Here is a 13,337-nt window from a genome sequence, read left to right on the forward strand (position 1 = left end):
GAATCTTCATTTTTGTGGCTGTAGCCATGCGTAAAAGCCTCCTCTAAAATTCAGTAATTCAACTTTATTTTATGATAATTTTAGACAAATAATGAATTTTTATTTATACAAATTTAGATTTATGTTGCATAACATACAAAAGACATTGTATATTTACATTTTGTAATGTATATCTTCAGCATTTCAAGTTCAAGTACACTTCAAGGACAAGTTCTGTTTTCTGCATTATTTCATCATCGCTCGCTGACTTTAGCCTATATCATTATTTCACCTTAAGCTCCCAATCCTTTTACATTTAACAAAAAGAGAGGGTTTGCAGAAATGTCAGCATTAAGTTCTGTTCCTAGGAACCACCATTTTACAAAAAAAAAAAACACTTCTTAATTCATAACATTTATTTTTGCTATAAATTCATAATTAATTAGTCGTAATGTAATTTATTTACACTTAAACACATTATTTATTTTTCACATTATAAATCACTTGTTCACTAGATGTCGCCATAAACTGCTGTTCTAATTGAACGGAAATCAGTTCCCTATCTGTCAGTCACTATGAGTTAGGCCTCTGTCGTGACGTCACGGGAGGAAGTAAGCCCTCCATGTCGTCAAGAAATAACGTCCCCTTTCCCTCCACACATAACGAGACATTCCCTCAGAAGGCCATATAGAACAATCACGAATAATCTCGAATAATCACAATAGATGTGTTTCACACTTCCGCATTATGAGACAATTCTATACTGGGATCTTATAAACTGATGAACCAACAAATAAAACATGTTTACAAAGAGAAAGGCAGATGATTCAGAGTATATTTACATATAAAAAGCCTTCCTTGAAAGGTCTGAGAGATTATTTGCATGAAGTTGACAGGCGGTTGAAGGGAATGGAGGGTAACACAAGGAGATGTTTGCGAAAAACCGAAGTAACATGGTGACAGGGCCATAATTCACCTGCCTCCAGCTTGATTTGGCTGTACAATTCAGCCGTGTTTATCTATATAGCCATTTTACATTGAAGGAAACATGGAGGACAGATGCTATAGATTGAAGTCAATCAAATGCAAACTGCATCCGACGCATGAAATGTTTTGAAATGAAAAGAGAATCGTTAGAATGGTTTGAGAGGAGCCAAGTTGTGTAGACTGTGACATGGTTTGAGCACAGATCAGTCTTTCTATTGAAAATCTACTTTGATTAACTACTAAATTTGATTAAATGTTTGATTGTACACATCATCCATGAGCCCTAAAATACTTTATTCTAAGACTATGAACATTTCTATACCATTTCAGCAAGTGACATTTTCTTCTTTAATTGTTTCAAAGGGTCCTGAAGCATGTCTTCATAGACAGAAAAAGAAAAAAAAACCCGGTGGGGAAATTAGATAGTGTTGGCACACAGACCTTTTTAGTCATACAGAAGTGTGATGAGATACGAAACTATGATGAATACGTGATTTGCCATATTTGGATATTAAGGGATTTGCAAGAAACACACCATAAATATTTATGCATTTTTGCTCAATGAAACACTGGAATAATGTTTCCTGTTCCAGAGACTGATAGGATCAGCAGCATGAACAACAGAAGCGGAAAATCCACAGCATGCCACCCACTCATCAGCCCAGAAAGAGCCCAGCTGAATGAAACAGTCAGTCTGTGCAAGGCAACTTCAACTTCACATTCTGCAGGGTGACATCCAGGTAACGGAAAGGTTTCATACTGACAGAAACATTCTTTTTTCTTGTTTAAGGATCTTGTTTACTCTCCGTAAAGAGAAGAACATAATTGCAGATGAAAGATGTTTGTTTCAAATGATAGGAGCGTATACGACAATGTGAATCATTCACTCCTGGAAGTGTTTTGAAATGTAAATACTAAACATCTGCATTCAGAAAATACAGCTTGTCTCAGCAAAGCGATGCAAGGAGGTAAACATATCACGAATTCATACAATTGTGGCATATATTTAAATCCTTGCAGAAGTTTTTATACAAATGTCTAAGATGCAGGCCATGTTTCTGCCTGGCATGACAATTATGCATGTACAGTAATGCACTCATCAAACTCCTGGAAATACTGAGCTATCCATCACTCACGGCTATTCCTAAAGTGTTCATTTGTATTCATAGGATTGCAGTAATTCTCTCTTTTGGCCTTTTCTTTTGGCCTTTTCACACACACAGACACACACACACCATTTTTTCTTTAATTTATTGTTCACACAGAGAGCTGATCTTGCAGCTTCTGGCTTCGCTTGATTGTAAAGGATCCATCAGTGTTTTTTTCTTTTCTTTTCCCCATGTCAGGATTAGCCCTATATAATAAACTGTTACACAAGGCATCTCCACATCTACACCAAGTCTCACCATCAATCAAAATCTTCAAAACAGATTTTTTAAAAGTAAAATCTTTAAAAAATATATATATATGATTTTTAAAAAATCTTTCCTCTTATTGTGGTATTTTACATAGACTCTAAAGGTTTTAAACATCAGCAGGGCACAGATTTTGGACAGTTTGGGTCAGGGATGAATACATGGAAACTTCATCATGCACTCCATCATTCCAGCTGCATCACTTCACCACAATCCCGGGAGCATCATTTACACGAGGTTAATGTAATCATTTACACCACCGCAAATGGTCAATCAAGACTAGAAGTCTGTAAGCTAATGCTGGAATTAACTGTGAAGAGGAGGGAGACAGCAGTTATAACCCCATCCCCCTGCCCCCAAACCACTGCTTTAACTACACTTATATGTAGCGGATAGTGAAAAGAGCATTTTAGCCACAACCTTGGTTTGCAGCTTATTTTCAGAAGTGAAAAACCAAGACATGCTGAATAAATGGAAAAAGGGTTAATTTGTGTAATTTTCACAATCAAAAAGGTCATAGCTGAGTGACATCTGTGTGTGTGGGAATGGAAAAGAGAAGACATTTGAGATTGAAGCATGTGATCTTACTCTTCTCATCACTAGTGACTCAACGCATGTGTACAACTCTCACACTGACACACACTCACACCACCTCTGACCTTTGACCATGTCACTTTGACACATCTGGCTAACTACTGTATGTGGCTGTGTGACAAGACAGCCCTGCATTTTTAATGAGCACAGTGTGAAGCATAGTTGATCGGGGAGAGTTTGAGGAGCTGAAACTCAAACTGAAAGTGTGATCAAATATTTCCACATCTCTGCAACAAATAAATATATACTGTATTTGTAATTTTAAAACATCTACTTATCCATATACATGGTAAATGAATGTCACATGAAGGCTGTTGTTACATCCTAGCGCACAACTGCCATTGGTTAACACTAACAGAAAACCGTTTGTGAAATATATTGTAGTACCTGTATATAGAAAATACACCAAAAACTGTATACATTAATTATTTTAATTATAATTTTGTCAACGCTGAAAACTAATACAGTGGCAGCTATGATTTTAACTCGGTGGTTCAGCTCTGGCAGAAATTCACCATTTAAAAAACATTGTAAGAGGGCGATTGTATGGTATGGTATTTGACTGTATTCACTACAAGTCACACCTTCTAAAGTATATTTTTCATGAAGATATATACAGTATGATATAATGTGCTGGTCATATAATTAGAATATCATCAAAAAGTTCATTTATTTCACTAATTCCATTCAAAAAGTGAAACTTGTATATTCTATTCATTCATTACACACAGACTGATATATTTCAAATGTTTATTTCTTTTAATTTTGATGATTATAACTGACAACTAAGGAAAATCCCAAATTCAGTATTTCAGAAAATTAGAATATTCTGAAAAGGTTCAATATTGAAGACACCTGGTGCCACACTCTAATAAGCTAATTAACTCAAAACACATGCAAAAGCTTTTAAATGGTCTCTCAGTCTAGTTCTGTAGGCTACACAATCATGGCGAAGACTGCTGACTTGACAGTTGTCCAAAAGACGACCACTGATACCTTGCACAAGGAAGGCAAGACACAAAAGGTCATTGCAAAAGAGGCTGGCTGTTCACAGGAGATCTGTGTCCAAGCATATTAATAGAGAGGTGAAGGGAAGGAAAAGATGTGGTAGAAAAAAGTATACAAGCAATAGGGATAACTGCAACCTGGAGAGGACTGTGAAACAAAACCCAATCACAGGTCTGTGGACGATGCAGTAAACATTGGACTGCATTATGTTCTGCAACACCTAGATAGACAGGCGACTTATGTGAGGATCCTGTTTGTGGACTTCAGCTTGGCCTTTAACACGATCATCCCAAACCTCCTCCTGCCCAAACTATCTCAGCTCTCCGTGCCCACCTCCATCTGTCAGTGGATTAACAGCTTCCTGACAGACAGGCAGCAGCTAGTGAGGCTGGGAAAATACACATCCAGTACCCGTACAATCAGCACCGGAGCTCCCCAGGGCTGCATTCTCTCCCCACTGCTCTTCTCCCTGTACACTAATGATTGCACGTCTAAGGACCCCTCTGTCAAGCTCCTGAAGTTTGCAGATGACACCACACTCATCGACCTCATTCAGGACAGTGACCAGTCTGCTTACAGACAGGAGGTTAAGCAGCTGGCTGTCTGGTGCACTCTCAGCAACCTGGAGCTTAACACACTCAAAACAGTGGAGATGATCGTGGACTTCAGGAGAAACCCCCCTGCACTCCCCCCACTCACCATCATGAACAGCACTGTGACTGCAATGTAGTCCTTCAGGTTCCTGGGCACCACTATCTCTCAGGACCTGAAGTGGGACATTCACACTGACTCCATTGTGAAAAAGGCCCAGCAGAGGTTGTACTTCCTTCGCCAGCTGAGGAAGTTTAACCTGCCACAGCTTCTGAAACAGTTCTACTCCACCATCATTGAATCCATCCTCTGTACTTCAGTAACTGTCTGGTTCAGCTCAGCTTCTAAATCTGACCTCAGAAGATCACAGAGGGTAGTCCAGACTTCTGAGAGAATCATCAGTACAACCCTCCCTTCTATTCAAGAACTGTACTTATCCAGAGTTAGCAAAAGGGCTGGCAAAATCACTCTTGACCCCTCACATCCAACACACCTCCCACATTGAACTGTTGCCATCTGGTCGACGCTACAGAGCACTGAGCACCAGAACGGCCAGACACAGAAACAGTTTCTTCCCTCAGGCAATCCAACTTATGAACACTTGATAATAACTGTGGACATAAGTGTACACATATACACTTATTTATCTAACACACATACTTAGTGTAAAATAATTTTTTTTGCACATAATACACCTGTACATATATAACTGCTCATTGTAATATACCTGCCATACATTGTCAATTTGTATATTGTCATTCCTTACCTACTTATTTGTATTTTTTTATTCTTTTATTGTGTTTTTTGTTCTATCGCTGTCATTATTTTGCACTGCGGAGCTTCTGTCATGAAAGCAAATTCCTCGTATGTGTGAACATACCTGGCAATAAAGCTCATTCTGATTCTGATTCTAATTCTTCAAAAAGGACTGGGCTGCTGCTGAGTGGTCCAAAGTTATGTTCTCTGATGAAAGTAAATTTGCGTTTCCTTTGGAAATCAAGGTTCCAGAGTCTGGAGGAAGAGAGGAGACACACACAGTCCACGTTGCTTGAGGTCCAGTGTAAAGTTTCCACAGTTAGTGGTTTGGGATGTCGTGACATCTTCTGGTGTTGACCCACTGTGTTTTCTGAGGTCCAAGGTCAACGCAGCCGTATACCAGGAAGTTTTAGAGCACTTCATGCTTCCTGCTGATGACAGGCAAAAGGAGCCCCTTTTGTACATGCTCATACTTTTCATGTTCATACTTTTCAGGTGGCCAAGATTTCTAAAAATCCTTTCTTTGTACTGGTCTTAAGTTATATTCTAATTTTCTGAGATACTGAATTTGGGATTTTCCTTAGTTGTCAGTTATAATCATGCAGTTATTTATTTTATAATCAAAATTAAAATAAATAAACATTTGAACTATATCAGTCTGTGTGTAATGAATGAATAAAATATACAAGTTTCACTTTTTGAATGGAATTATCGAAATAAATCAACTTTTTGTTGATATTCTAATTATATGACCAGCACCCGTACGTAAAACTAGCCCAATGCACAAAACTGATAAAAGTTCTCTTTTTTACTTTCAAAAGTAGGAAATTTACAAAATATCTTCATGGAACATGATGTATAAATACATTTTGGTTTGACTGTGCTATGTCATGGTGGGCACTGGCCTGCAAGCCTTGGTTTGGGCATCTCTGATGTAGATGAAAAGCTAGTGTGGAAGTTGTGTCAAATTATCAATCAGTATTTTTGTACCTACTGTACTTCTCAGAGTTTAACAACTTCTATCACATCAGAAGGGTGATAATCATATATCATAGTGATTTCATCGATGTTGCTCATTCGAAACAGTGACGTGGTACATCAAATCGTCTCGGTTACGTATGGTAACCCTCGTTCCCTGAAGGAGGGAACGGAGACGCCACGTCGGATGACCGACGAATATGGGATATCGCTTCGATAGACCAATCTACTTCGAGTGTAAACTAAACGAGCCAATGCACATTGGCATGCAATTATTGCATCCAGCTGCCGCTGATCACTGCGTGAGTATAAGAGGGCAGCAGGTGCAATGCATACCAGTTTTTCGCTGAGGAGCCGAGCCGGGAACCCGGCAGCTCAGCGGCGGTACAGCAACCATGGCGACGGGACGTGGCGTCTCCGTTCCCTCCTTCAGGGAACGAGGGTTACCATACGTAACCGAGACGTTCCCTTTCAGTCGGTCACTCTCGACGCCACGCCGGATGACCGACGAATATGGGATCCCTATCAAAGCGCCATGGGTGCTGCCCCTTCCAGTGCCCTGTGCGAGCCGCCTGCGCCCCTATTAGGTGTAGGCCGGGGCTCAGAACAAGTAGCTCCACTCACCATTGTCAAAGCACTACCTCACTGGGTGAGATTGGATAACACTGGGAAAACGTACCCGGTCCGCTTGGAGCCGGGACGCTGCGGAAGCCCCATCCTTCCCGAAGGAGGTCTCGGAGGCAAATACACATATAGCATCCGTTTAGGAGTATACGGAGAAATTTGAGGTGATTAAAACCCTCTTGGGAAGGCAGAAGTCTGCCGGGGAAACACGGGCTCTAAGGCTATACCGTGGACTATACACATACGAGTACCGCTTAGGTCTCAATATGGAGCCCAGCCTTCCATGGTTCTCACGGATTCATCATGAAGGCCTGGCGCCGGACGTTCCGCCGCGTCCAGCTGCCTAGGGTGATGGAGGAACTCAACAGGGTCTACAGTTCGGACACTCTGGAGCAGTTTTAGCAAGCCGACACTAACCGGGGCCTCTCAGTGCCACTACCCGTTTGAGGTGAGAACACAGGAGGATACCGGCTCTACACGAAGGCTATAGAACCTAGCGAACGTGTTAGGGGTCGCCCAGCCCGCAGCTCTACAAATATCTGTCAGCGAGGCGCCACGAGCCAGCGCCCAGGAGGATGCAACACTTCTAGTTGAGTGAGCACGAAGCCTGAACGGGCAGGGCACATCCTGAGCCTGATAAGCCAGGGTTATGGCATCCACAATCCAGTGGGCCATCCTCTGCTTAGAGACGGCATTCCCCTTCTGCCGGCCTCCGTAACAGACAAAGAGCTGGTCTGAGGTCCTGAAGCTTTGCGTCCGGTCCACGTAGCACCTTAATGCTCGAACAGGACAAAGCAAAGCCAGGGCTGGGTCTGCCTCCTCCAGGGGCAGCGCTTGCAGGTTCACCACTTGGTCTTTGAAGGGTGTAGTGGGAACCTTGGGCACGTAGCCAGGCCGGGGCCTCAGGATTACCTGGGAGTCAGCCGGCCCGAACTCTAGGCACGAATCGTTGACCGAAAATGCATGCAGGTCCCCTACCCTCTTGATGGAGGCCAGTGCAAGCAGGAGCACAGTTTTCAATGAAAGAAACTTTAGCTCAACTGAATGCAAAGGCTCGAATGGGCCCTGCTGTAGTGATTTAAGCACTAGAGACAGGTCCCAAGAGGGTATACAGGGGGGCCGGGATGGATTTAACCTCCTGGCCCCTCTAAGGAACCTGATGATGAGGTCATGCTTACCCAAAGACTTCCCATTCACAGGGTCATGGTACGCAGCAATAGCGGCAACCTGGACTTTGAGGGTGGAGGGAGACAGCCTTCGCTCCAACCCTTGCTGCAAAAAGGATAGCACGGCCGCAATCGGGCATCTTCGGGGGTCTTCTCGGCGAGAAGAACACCACTCAACGAACAGGTTCCACTTCAAGGCATAGGCGTGTCTCGTAGACGGTGCTCTTGCCGAAGTGATGGTGTTAACTACCTCTTGGGGTAGGTCACCTAGAACCTCCGCGTCCCGTCCAGGGACCAAACATGGAGTTTCCAAAGGTCTGGACGCGGGTGCCAAATGGTGCCCCGTCTCTGAGTCAGTAAATCCCTCCTCAGAGGAACCAGCCAAGGAGGGGCTGTCGAGAGGAGCACTAGTTCGGGGAACCAGGTCCGAGTAGGCCAATATGGCGCTACTAGTAAGACTTGCTCCTCGTCCTCCTGGACTTTGCACAACGTCTGTGCGAGAAGGCTCACTGGGGGAAACGCATACTTGCGTAGGTCCCGCGGCCAGCTGTGTGCCAGTGCGTCCGTGCCGAGAGTTCCCTCGGTCAGGGAGTAGAAAGCCTGGCAGTGAGAGGTCTCTGGAGCAGCAAACAGGTCTACCTGAGCGGCTCTGAACCGCCTCCAAATCAGCTGGACCGTCAGGGGATGGAGTCGCCATTCTCCCGGGAGCATTGCTCAAGACAGCTCGTCGGCTGTACGACTGAGCAGGCCTGGAATGTGAACAGCACGAAGTGACCTCAGAACCTTCTGACTCCAAAGGAGGAGGTGGCGGGCGAGTTGCAAGATGCGACGAGAGCGCAGACCACCTTGGTGGTTGATGTACGCAACAGTCGCAGTGTTGTCCAATCGGACCAGCACAGGCTTGCCTCGTAAGAGACCTTTGAGACGGTTCAAGGCAAGGTGCGTTGCTAACAACTCTAGGCAATTGATGTGCCACTGCAGCTGCGGGCCCGTCCAAACCCCTAAGACTGCATGCCCGTTGTACGTGGCCCCCCCGGCGGTGGTGGAGGCATGCGTGTAAACCACAGCATGCCTGGAGATCTGCTCTAAGGGCACCCCTGCCCATAGGAATGCCAGATCTGACCACGGAGTGAGGGTTTGGCGACAGGCCGGTGTAACTTGGACCCGGTGAGTGCCGCGCTTCCACGCCCACCTCGGGACTCGGCCATAAAGCCAGTGCCGGAGCGGTCTCATATGTGATAGGCCGAGCGGTGTAAGTGCCGCTGTGGCCACCATATGCCCCAGGAGCCTCTGAAAGAGTTTCAGTGGGACCGCCGTCCTGCTCTTGGACGTATTCAAGCAGGCTAGCACCGACCGCGCACGTTCCTCTGTGAGGCGTGCTGTCTGTTCGACCGAATCCAACTCCATATCGAGAAAAGAGATCCTCTGCAATGGTGAGAGTTTGCTCTTTTCCCAGCTGACCTGAAGGCCCAACAGGCTCAGGTGCCGGAGCACCACATCCCTGTTCTCGCACAACTGATCTCGAGACTGTGCTAGTATCAGCCAATTGAGAATGCGAACACTCTGCTCTCTGAGAGGAACGAGAGCTGCCTCCGTGACTTCCGTGAAGACACAGGGAGACTGGGACAGCCGGAAGGGCAGGACCTTGTACTGATATGCTAGTCCTTCGAACGCAAGCCGCAGAAAAGGTCTGTGGCGCGGAAGTATGGACACATGAAAGTACACGTCCTTCAGGTCGATCGCTGCAAACCAATCTTGGGGACGAACGCACCTGAAAATGCGTTTCTGTGTCAACATTTTGAACTGTAGCCGATAGAGGGCCCGATTCAAAACTCGCAGATCCAAGACCGGTCGTAACCCACCGCTTTTCTTGGGTACAATGAGGTACGGGCTGTAAAGCCCCTTCCAGGTTTGACGGGGGCCAGGACGGGAGGGGCAGCCTGCCTGTGCCCAGCTCAACGGCACCACTTGGAGGCTGCTGCAGATGCGACGCGTGAGCAGGGGCGGATGCAGGGGGCTGCCCTCGGCGACGAGCAGGCTGGGGCACTGCAGCCGGCGGGTGGGTGGAGATAGCAGCAGCTGCCCGCCGGGGCAGGATGTGTCGGATCGCCTCAGTCTGCTTCTGGGCAGCCGAGAATTGCTGGGCCAAAATCTCGACTGCGTCGCCGAAGAGGCCGGTCTGGGACACAGGGGCATTGAGAAACCGGACCTTGTCGGTGTCCCTCATGTCTGCCAGACCCAGCCACAGATGGCGCTCCTGGACCACTAATGTGGACATCGCACGACCCAGCAAACTCGCGGTGACCTTCGTCGCTCGAAGCGCAAGGTCAGTGGCGGTTCGGAGCTCTTCCAGAAGCGCTGGATCGTGACCACCCTCGTGCAGGTCTTTCAGTGCCTTAGCCTTGTGCACCTGCAGTAACGCCATAGCGTGTAAGGCGGAAGCAGCTTCCCCGCAAGCCACATAGGCACTGCCGGTCAGACCAGACGAGTGCCTACAGGCCCGGGAAGGGAGCACCGGGTCTCCACGCCAGGAGGCGGCGGACTTAGGACACAATTGCCATCCACGACTTGGTGAGCTCGTCATGCACTTCCGGAAAGAAAGGCACTGGGGTGGGGCGCTGAGAACCAGCGCGCACCACCCCGAGAAACCAATCATCCAGCCGTGAGGGCTCGGGACGCGGTGGGGGATTCCACTCGAGCCCTACCCTCTCGGCGGCCCGGGAAAGCATAGCTGCCACTTCGGGATCCGAATCAGGCTTTGTCACCATCCCAGAGGACGGTAGCGCAACCGAACTGTGATCCGACAGCTCTCCCTCTGATGCTGAGATCGACATCTGGTCGGGGGGAGTCCCACTGGATACCGCTGGTACGCTCCTTGAAGAGGGCCCAGCGCGTTCCGTGGGTTGCTCCACTGGATCGGAGGTGCTAGAGGAGTGATGGTCCCCAGAGGGTTGGTTCCCTGGTTTGCCACCACTGTGATCCTCAAACCACTCGCGCTACTGCCGGAAGTGGTTCTCGTCTGTCGGCCGCCAGAACGAGCCCCAGATCGCGGCCGCGGCAACGGGACTCCGCCCCCCTGAAGGTAGCGGAGCCTGGTTTGCAGCTCCGAGATGGTCATATTCCCGCAGTGAGAACATGACTCATCCACGAAAGCCACCTCAGCGTGCTCGACGCCCAGACACGTGAGGCAGCGATCGTGACCATCACCCGGTGCCAGGTAACGACCGCACCCAGAAACGCACGGGTGAAACGGCATCCTTATAAGGACGATCCGTCGTCTTTACAAAGACGCACCCGTAAAGCTCTTTTAGAGAGAATTTGCTCTTTTAGGAAATGCTCTTTCAGTGCTGAGGCGCACAAGGGGGGATGGCCGCTTGCAACACGACAGGGGTAGTGCAACCTGAAGTGTGCAAATCCACTCGACACAGGAACGACCGCCGCTGAAGCGCCGTCTCGCCAACACACGAAGCTTCCGAGAGCGTGCTGAACCCGTAGTTCACAGCAGACACAGTTGAGCAGAGCGATACTAACGCTGGTATGCATTGCACCTGCTGCCCTCTTATACTCACGCAGTGATCAGCGGCAGCTGGATGCAATAATTGCATGCCAATGTGCATTGGCTCGTTTAGTTTACACTCGAAGTAGATTGGTCTATCGAAGCGATATCCCATATTCGTCGGTCATCCGACGTGGCGTCGAGAGTGACCGACTGAAAGGGAACCCGTGTTACAACACTCCTCCATCTCCCCTACAAGAGTTTGTGAATGTGAAGAGATTTTCAACCAAGCAACTTGTGAATCTGTAATAGATCAGTTCTACTAAACAATTCATCTTACATCCTTTTTATCGCCCAGTATGAAGCAAATGCAAATATTCCACAGCACAACATCATTTAGCTTGTGTATGTTGCCAGCTGTGAGACAATGATGAAACTCAACTGAGAGCTGGTAATTATAGTCAGACATATACGCTTATGTTACAAAGATTGTATAATTTTCGCAAAAGACACAAACAAGAGTGTTTCCCGTGCAATTCTATAATGATAAATAGCCTCTACGGCTTTATGCAATTTGGATGATTGACTACTATAAGTGAAACTGAAAAAAAATGCAGCAAAGAAAAGGAAAATCATTACAGACAATAGGCAGGAAAGCAGGCTGTTTTACTATCATACCGCTCGATTGCAGTAAATTGCATCAGCACAGCCTCCGTTTCAATAGTCTAGTCGCTCCTTCCAAAATCTCAAGAATAACACGGTCTTGAAATCAGTTTCAATAAGGAAAAAGTGACAAGTGCCTCATAAAATCAGCCATGTAAGTTTAAGTGGATGTACACTTCAACCTGTCAGAGAAAAGTCAAAACCGTGTCAGGACAAATGAACTTTCTGAAGGCTGATGGAGCAGATCTGTTCCCCAAAAACTGTATCTGCCCGTTTTCACAAATTCTACTACTGTCTGTGGACTTAAACGCAAATATGACTTAAAGTTGATTTAAATAAATGATTATTATTGAACTGAAAGGTTAAATACTGATTTACTCATGTGGTGGGCATGACCTGTTAGATATCTAATACTCCTCCACAGACAGTCACCAAGGCATACGCTGCATCTAGACTATCACTGATGTTAAAGGCTCAGTTTTATTAAAGGACCAAAGATGATCTGATATGTCTTTCTCAGGGACACGCTTTCAGCTTTTCATTTCATACTGAATAGACAGCAAAACTGGCCATGTTCTCTTCTTAAGCTTCACAGAATCCTAGGAATTCAAGGATTTTGATCTGTAGCATCTGTTGGACATTTTATTGAAAAGACTGGATTGCTGTGGCCTTATCTTCCATTGTACCATGTGAAAATTCATCTAAAGAGCAGTCACACATCCATACACCAAAGTTATGGGAGCAGAAAGAGAGAAAACCATCCAATTAAGCCACTCAAAGGTTCCTCATGCAGTATATTTTTACTTCTTTAAGTGTTTATATTTTATTTAGGAAACACATAACGAGAATAATGATTTAAGTCTAAATGGAAGTGTTTATCCAAAACAGATTGGTGCAAAACATGCCAAATGTGCTTGAACGTGAACTCAGTATCCCTTACGAAAGGAAAATATATTTACCAATATATTTCTTAAAATATATTGTGATATATTGTAATATATTATTTTCCCTTTTTATTTTCTAATATTTTATATATTTGAATACATTTAATAATATATTGATATATTATATAATATATTG

Source organism: Carassius gibelio, chromosome B16 (genome assembly GCF_023724105.1).
Source record: "Carassius gibelio isolate Cgi1373 ecotype wild population from Czech Republic chromosome B16, carGib1.2-hapl.c, whole genome shotgun sequence".
NCBI lineage: Eukaryota > Metazoa > Chordata > Actinopteri > Cypriniformes > Cyprinidae > Carassius > Carassius gibelio.